This window comes from Octopus bimaculoides, chromosome 19, assembly GCF_001194135.2.
Source record: "Octopus bimaculoides isolate UCB-OBI-ISO-001 chromosome 19, ASM119413v2, whole genome shotgun sequence".
NCBI lineage: Eukaryota > Metazoa > Mollusca > Cephalopoda > Octopoda > Octopodidae > Octopus > Octopus bimaculoides.
In genome coordinates, this window is record NC_068999.1 from 54,025,773 (window position 1) to 54,034,261 (window position 8,489).

General features: G+C 36.2%; 1 long non-coding RNA gene across 1 annotated transcript in view; it reads left to right on the top strand.

The window, feature by feature from the left end:
• Positions 1–1,499: 1,499 nt before the first annotated feature.
• Positions 1,500–8,489, top strand: part of LOC106875407 (uncharacterized) — an 18,506-nt gene continuing 11,516 nt past the window's right edge. Inside the window, exon 1 of the long non-coding RNA XR_001410116.2 lies at positions 1,500–4,930. This is a non-coding gene — a long non-coding RNA (uncharacterized LOC106875407). The remainder of the gene's footprint in view (positions 4,931–8,489) is intronic.

Consider the following 8,489-nt stretch of genomic DNA (forward strand, 5'->3'; position numbering starts at 1 on the left):
CTTCAATTTTTCCCCACTGTCCAAATCCAAAGACATTGCAATTGAGAGGTGTCAACCGACTCAATTCACCTTGCTTACATTGATGTCTATAAATAAATCCCGTCTCCTAAAAGAAAAAGAAAAAAAAGATGGAGAAAGAACGACAACAAATGAGAATAAAATGTAAGAAAAACTGGCTTTTTTCACACAAAAAGGTCACTTGCTTTCCTTCCGTTTTTATCATCCTATTTCAGTTGAATGACTCATTATAATCTCTCTTTCTAATCTCTATCTCTCCGTCTTACTTTCTACTTATCAGTCTTTCTCTTTTTAGCTTCTCTCTCTAATTCAATCTGTCCCTCATTAGTCTAACATACATAGTTCTCTTTCTGCTTCCCTTTGTCTTACTTCACATCTCTAGCCCTCACTCTATTTTCTCTGTCTTTTTCTTACTCTCTCTTTCTCCCTCAACATCTCTTTTTTCTTTCTCCCTATCAATTCAATGTTTATCATATTTCTCTCCTCTCTTTCTTACCATTCCTCCTTACTTCCATGTCTGTCTATTACATATTTTTTCTCTTCCTTTCAATACTAACCAACATTTCAACGTTAGTCTCTCTCTCTCTCACTTCCTCTTTGGCACTTCCATCTTTTTCTACCTCCATTCATTTTCTGTTTCCCTTCATTTTCTTACGTACTATTTCTTCCATCTCCCTCACAGACTGTATATTATTTCTTCTCTCTCTTTGCTCTTCCACTCTCTGTCTTACCACCTCTCACACACTTCTCTGTCTCTACTCATTTCTCTTTCACCTACTTTTTTCCTTCATCTTTTCTCTCTCATTTAATTCACTTTAATATCTCGTTCTTTTTCATCGGTTGTATTCACTTCCTCGTCTTTAACTTTATGTCATCCATTTACCCGTCCCTCTAACTTCTTCCTTCATTAAGTCTATCATTTAATAACAATATGTACCAGTTTTTGTTTAAATTCCTATTCACTCAGTTTTTCAGTCTCTCACACATATTTACTTACCTCTCACTCCCTCTCTCATCCATACATTCAATTACCACTCACTCCCTTTCATATACAAGGGAGTGCTTCTCTATCAACTGTACTAGCGGTCTCTCCTCCCTTACCCCCCACGGCCTCTGCAACTCTTTCATTATTTATACACTGTCGTTTCCAGCACGTTTACTTACTGGTCTCTCTCTCTCTCTCTCCCTCCCTCCCTCTCTCTTCCAATATTAAAACACTCTTCACCAACCTCCTACTCTTCCAAACGTCAGCCGACATTATTAAAGTGAGTCATAAGCACTTTATAGTCGTTTGTATCGTCTGCTGAGACGGCCATCTCCTCCCTTCCATTGCTGCTGTTGCTGCTTTGAGAATGCTGCATCTTTTCTTTTACTGCTTTGAGAATGCTGCATCTTTTCTTTTACTGCAGAAGCAGCTGTTGAAGTTGTGGTTGTTGTTGCTGCTGTACTTTCTGCAGCTGGAGCAGCCGTTATTGCTACTATTCTGAGTGACTGCTCCTATGGTAGTCGTTATTGTCTAACTGCTGCTGCAGTTGCTACCATTGTTACTGTCTACGTCTGGTAATGCTGCTGTCATTGCTGCTGCTCGTCTGAGATTATCTTATCGGGCTGTTTTTACAATTTAGTTTCTTCCTTTGCCACTCATTCTCATTCACTCATTTGTCATTTTATCTGTTTTTCACCTCTGCCGATTCCATGAATCACTTACGCACTCTAATCACAACCTCGATCCTTTTCTTTTTCTTTTTCTTTTTTTGATCACTTTCTAACACTCTCCTTCTAAATCTTTTCTTATCTATTGATCTCTGTATTTATTTTCTGACCTTCGTATACTTTGTTACTCATCCCTCCAGTCTATGACCATGCCCGAGTCTCTCTATCTTTCCTATACCTCGTTATCCATCACATCCATCCCTACGTCACCCCACCATCACTTCCGGTTGACCTAAGTAGAGACTGTCTTCCAATATGGAACAATAATGGAAGGTGTTAGAGACTGAATGAAATCAGAACATAACTCACTCACTCCATAGTCAATATTTATTTTACATCTTCGACTTCCCCTCCCCTTTCTCCCAATATTTCGTGTTGACACATTAACATTTTTTTAGGGCTCAGCTTGCAATCATTTGACCTAAGTTGTCTGGTCGCTTCAGGACAAAAACACACAGTCCAATGAAAATAGTCTTAAGCCAGTATTTAGCAACACTCCAGGGTGTTCATTAAAAAAAATCTATAAAATGTCTTTTTCAGAATGTTAGAGAAAAATGAATGCTTCCAACACTTTTCAGGCTTGCCCAGATCTGGTTGGAATGCTTGCAACAGAGTGAACTCTACCTTGAAGAGACTGAAGAACTAGGTGGAGATGTCGTCTCATGTCAGTCCTGATTTCTTGGATCTATAATCAAAGGCATTCCAACCATGACATTGTCATCTTTTTCCTGAAATAGTGCACCCAGGGCCATATTATCTCATGTCTTCTTTTGTAAATGGTGAGTGTGATTTGAAGGAGATTTAGCTCTGAAGCCTAGCCAGTCAGGTTTTTTCTTGGCTCATCAGGTGTTGTTCTTCTTTAACCTCAGATTAGCTCTGATCAAGTGGATCTATGATTAAAGCACTCTAAAGCCATATTGATTTCAACTTATTTTCAGTCAATCTATTCAGAACTACAGTATTCAATGTTTCTTTTCTTTTTTTTTTTTTTAAGAGATGGCAAAGAATTTGACTGCTCTCTCCAGCTATGTCGAGCCCCATCCCTGCCCACCTCATCATCAGATTTCTTACCACTGCTTTTGAAGCAGAGTTGATGGTGTTAAAATGGGTGACATTAAGCATTAGTGTCACCATGAATTAATTTATGATAATTTTTATATGAAAACCATGTTAAATCCTGGTTAATACTAGATTCCCCCCCCCCTTTTTTAACACTATTAAGTTGATGAACAACTCTTGGTGATTTGACAAATACTATGTGTATGTCATGTGGAGGTGCGTAGCTTAGTAATTATGGTGTTGCACTCATTGTAAGATTGTGGTTTTGGTTCCTGGACTGGGTGACAATTGTGTTCTCAAGCAAAGCACTTCATTTCATGTTGCTCCAGTCCACTCAGCTGGCAAAAATGAGTAATCCTGCAACGGACCAGCATCCCGTCCAGGTGGGGAATATGTTCACCATGAAACCAGAAAACTGGCCCTTATGAGTCAGCATGATTCTAGAGGATAACTTTACTATGTCATGGATTTTGGGTGAAGTAAAACAAAAGGACTTTTCTCTTTTTTATTGTTTTCTCAGGAGGGAGGAGCAGTCCCCATGAGCCTTTACAGGGTACCTGAGACTGGTGGAACTAAAGGAGGAAGGTATCTTCAAACCAGAGACAATTGGCATGTCAAAGCATTAAACTAGCTACAATAAACAGTGAAAAACATGAAAACTTTCGTGAGCAAATTAAATATTTAAAAGCTACAACCAAACCAACAGGAGTTGCTAGAAATAACAGTCAAAACATTTATTATTTTAAAAAATTCAAGAATGAAAGTTTGCAATACACTCTAGGATTTTATAAAATAAATTATCTTTCTCATATCTCCTACACATAGGAAAGGTTTAATGCTGTGGCCATTGTTCTAGAATTGAATTCCTTCTGTTATGAAAATAAACAATTATAGAACACGTAGTGGTTACACTCCTTGTGCACATGCACAGCATCTTTGATTGTTATGGAAACAAAGTTCTTTGCCACAGTGATGTGTAAAATCACTTCTCATTGGCTAAAATACTCAAATTTTGCAAATTTTAAAGGCTAATAACTTTTTGATTATGGATTTACAGGAGGAAGTATATATCTACCAAGGAGTAAGTAACTGACAGACTATCTATTTAAATAAGTGTGATACTTGCAGACGAGTGATTTGTTTGGCCAAAAAGAAGAAAAGGGCAGGTGCAGTATTGTGTATTCAGTAAAATGATTGCCTGGCAAGTAATAGATATGACACACACACATAATGAGTTCTCATCTACCAACTGCACTCACAAGGCTTTGTTTGGCCTGAGGCTACAGTAGAAGACAGCTACCCAAGGTGCCATTTAGTGGGACTGAACCCAAGATCCTAAGGTTGAGAAGCAAGTTTCTTAACCACACTCTTATTCCGGTATATATAACACACACACACACATATGCCTACTATTTTGTAACTCTGTATCTACTTATGTCCAACCAACCAACCAAACTATTTGTGCATCTCTTTTTGTTCCTTCCCTACCTCTCAAACATGCTTTCTTGCTCTTTTCCTCTCTCTCTCAATATCATTCCTTGCTACTTCTTCAACATCCCCAACACTTACTTCCTCCTCTGACTCTTTCTGTCTTTCTCTTCTATATCAAAAAATTTTGGAAATGTTTCTAAATTTTGATAAACCGCCCGAGTTCCAGTTGTTATCTCCGAGAGTATGGAGATTACAAAGCAAAGATAAGAGTACCAATTCACCATAGTTGGAATGTCTTAATCTTATCTATGTTGCCAATCCTTGATTTGCTAACATTAGTGCATATTTTAAGCACACCATAGTTCTTCATAGGATCAGGAACAGATAGGGTTGTTGCTGTTTACAATCAGGTTTTCCTTAAAGGTAAACTGTATTAAGTGCAGGATAAAGTATTTAGCAATATTTAGTTTATGTTTCTCAACATTCTGTGTTCAAATCCTACACTTTCTCTTTTATCTTTCCAAGCTTTAGTAAAATAAACAACAGAATAAACAAGCAAACAATGAAGAAAACAATCAACAAGTGACCAGCATTAGAAAGAACAACAATGATGATGAGGCTGATGATGATGACAATGATTTCTTTAATTGGTCACAAGTGCTCAAGATATTGCGGAGAATATAAACAGACAAAATACAACACATTAAAGGTGAGGTTTATATTGAGCAAAAGCAATCAACAACAATTAAAGCTATAAAGAAAGATCTTCTGTTTCAAAATCCAGAGGTGGTTGCTTTTTTCCAATCATAATTTAAATATTTGAACTTGACCAGACTATATCTCTCCTATCAAGATCATAATTCCTTGTGTTTTTCATAAATAAGGTAACTTGAAAGTATAGTAGACTAGATTTAGTATTAAGTAATAGATAAAATATAATTACAAATTTAGAAATTTAGGAAATGACCTTAACAAATGAAAAGAAAGGAAATAATAGAATTATAGCAGACTTCACAAAAGCAAATTTTAAAGGTTTAGGAGATAGATTTGTACACAGAAGAATACAGAAATCTGTTCTGATTTTTGATAAACAAAATTTTATTCTTTTTGTTCACAAAAAACAAATACTGTCATCACTATGAATAACAAAATGCTATTGATTTTGGTATAATTGTAATAGTAGTCAAAAAGTCAGCTGCTGGCTGTTGTGGTGCTGTAGCTGATTTTTAATTGTGGTTGTTGTCAGCTCTGGTCACCATCTGCCATCTCATCTCTGTTGTGTCTCAATGCTCTCTCATGTAGTGAAGGTATGCTGAATTTATACTGATGCTTAGGCTCAGAAAGAAGTGTTCCATGCAAAGTCATGATTGGTCAGATTTTGTTGATCATGTGGGTATCATTCTAGTCAATCGCAACATTGGGTGATTGATGATTATATTCCTGCTACAGATTTAGGAGTGAGGTGTAGGGTGATATTATGGTATCATCACAGCAGGGCCTGAACAAGTGAATTCAGTTCCATAGAGAATTAGGGTTATTTTAGAATCACCAGGAAAGAAATATGTTAGATTTTGAGCCTTCCAGTTATATAGATTTAGATAATGAATGCAAAATTTTTCAGAAATCCTTCAAATTATTCCAAATGATTCACACTCAAAGAAGATAATTCAAACCTGAAAATAATAATCCAAAAAAGATGAAAGGTAGAATCAAACGTATTAAAAGTATTAAGAAAAGTATTTATAGAAGATTAAAAAGATGGGAGAAGGATTTGAGGTAGCAATAATTAAGTTTAAGTAGAGATTAAAAAAATAAAATAGCAGATCTCAAAATAAATTACAAAGTAAAATTTGCAGAGAAATCAAAAGTAAAAATGAAAAGCATTGAATATTTAAGTATTTTACTTACTTTAATTCAAAGTTTGCAATGCTATGAATTTATAGAATGGATTTTATAAATTTTCCCAACATAGTAATAAATACTGTATTCAACATGGACAAAATATAGAAAAGCATAAGTGTTGATATCAGGTCAAGTTAAGTATGAGATCATCCGAGAGTATATTGAGGTAATGTATTCATACTGATGCTCCTGACTTTTGTCTGTCATTTGTCTCTGAAGTTTGTGACTGGTGTTGTTTGGTGCTTCATCATATCATCTTTTAACTTTTATCATTTATTTGCTTCAGTCACTTTGACTGCAGTCATGCTGGGGCACCACCTTGAAGGGCTTCAGTTGTACAAATCGACCCCAGGACTTATTTTTTAAGCCCACTTCTTATTCTATTGGTCTCTTTAGCCAAACCACTAAGTTACAGGGATGAAAACACATCAACACCAGTTGTCAAGCAGTGGTGGGTGACACTTTTAAGGATTTCTGAACACAGACACAAAGACACAGACATATACATACATATATACACACACACATACAACAGGCTTCTTTCAGTTTCTGTCTACTACATCCACTCATAGAGCTTTGGTCATCCCAAGGCTATAGTAGAAGACACTTGCCCAAGTAGGCAGCAGTTGAACACCATGTGGTCGGGAAGCAATCATCTTACCACACAGCTACAGCTTATAATTTTTTTCAAATCTTCACACACACACACACACACACACACACACACACACACAAAGATCTATCATGGATGATATCTTGTATATCCAAATTTTAAAATTTTACACTAGCACTGGCCATGAAAATATCCTCAGCATATCTGTGAACCTTAGTCCTGCCAAGTATATGAATACAAAGTGAAACATATAATCCATTTCATGCTGACTGGAACTCTCTTCTATGAAGACAAGGTTCTTATCAAAACTCTTGTGCTCAGCATTCTAAAGTCCTGTTATGGTAACCCTGTCACAAAGGGAATTTTGGGTGATAAAACCTTCCATAAGATATCTCAGTATATTACTGGAAAGGCCTGAAGAAAGATGTACAAAAATATGTGAAAGCATGTTGGAAGTGTTTCATCAGTAATTCCAATGTCAGCAAAGAAGTTTTGTCACTCAACCCCAATACTTGTACATTCCAAGATCTAGAGTCTGGTTGGGATCAACTTTATCTGACATTCTTTAAGAAACTACAAGTGATAGCAAGTATATTGTTACCATAACAGACAATTTCACCAAATGGGATGAAACCACAGCTACCCAAAACAAGAGCATGAAGTCAGTAACACAGTTTCTTTATTCTGTTGTATGTCAACTGGGCTACACGGACAGCCTGATTAGTGGCCAGGGTCTTCAGTTTGTAAAGATTGAGATGCTTATGGACCTTTTCCAGACAGAACACTGGATAACTGTGGCATACTAACTATAATTAAACAGTTAAAGGGTGCATGACAACAGAGCACTTAAGGCTGTGCTAAGAAAGCTTGTCAACAACTAAGCCGATGATTGGAATCAACCCAGACATTTTGTTTGTACATGTATCTATGTTTCAATGAAGCATGAATAAAGATCAATACAATAAGTACCAAATTGAAATAGTGGGGATAATATAATTGACTAAAAATGTTTTCAAGCAATAACCACATCATGGCCACAGTTCAGCAAATGAAACCAGTGCAAGAGTATGTGTGTGTGTGTGTGTGTGTTTTTGTCTTTCAATTTCATGCAAATTAGTCAACCTGAGGCTATGATAAAATGTATTTCCACAACATACCACAGAGTGAGTGAACCCCTCTGGGTTCCCATGGTTGTGAAGCAACTTTTAACTGATACAGCTATGTATACGACACCCATTGTAGGAATGTCAATGTCTAGAAATGTCAGCAAGATCTTCTGGAATTTTAATATTTCCTTGTATATACATTTCATCAGCAACCTCATACTAATATAATTTCCTGTATTGACATTACACGACATCACATTAGTGACATGGTGGTGGTGGTGGTGGTAGGATGTCTGAATTAGAATTTATATATTTCTGCTAATTAACATGATACAAACATGGAGTTTCTGTGTGGTTCCTCAACCTGCTAAAAATAGTCAAATCTCACTCAAATTTACATTCTACCTTCTTTAAATAAGGAAGGATACATTTAGTGATCTACATTTCTGCTACTCTACTGTTTTAGGCCTGAAATACAAGGTGAGATTCACAATTTGCTGAAGTAAATGAGCTTCAAATGAAGCCGAATGTCACCATCTGTGCAAAACCAGCAGCAACATTCTGACCAGCGATATGCTGTAACCAGTTCATAAATTGCTTGACAACATATATATATATATATATATATATATATATATATATATATA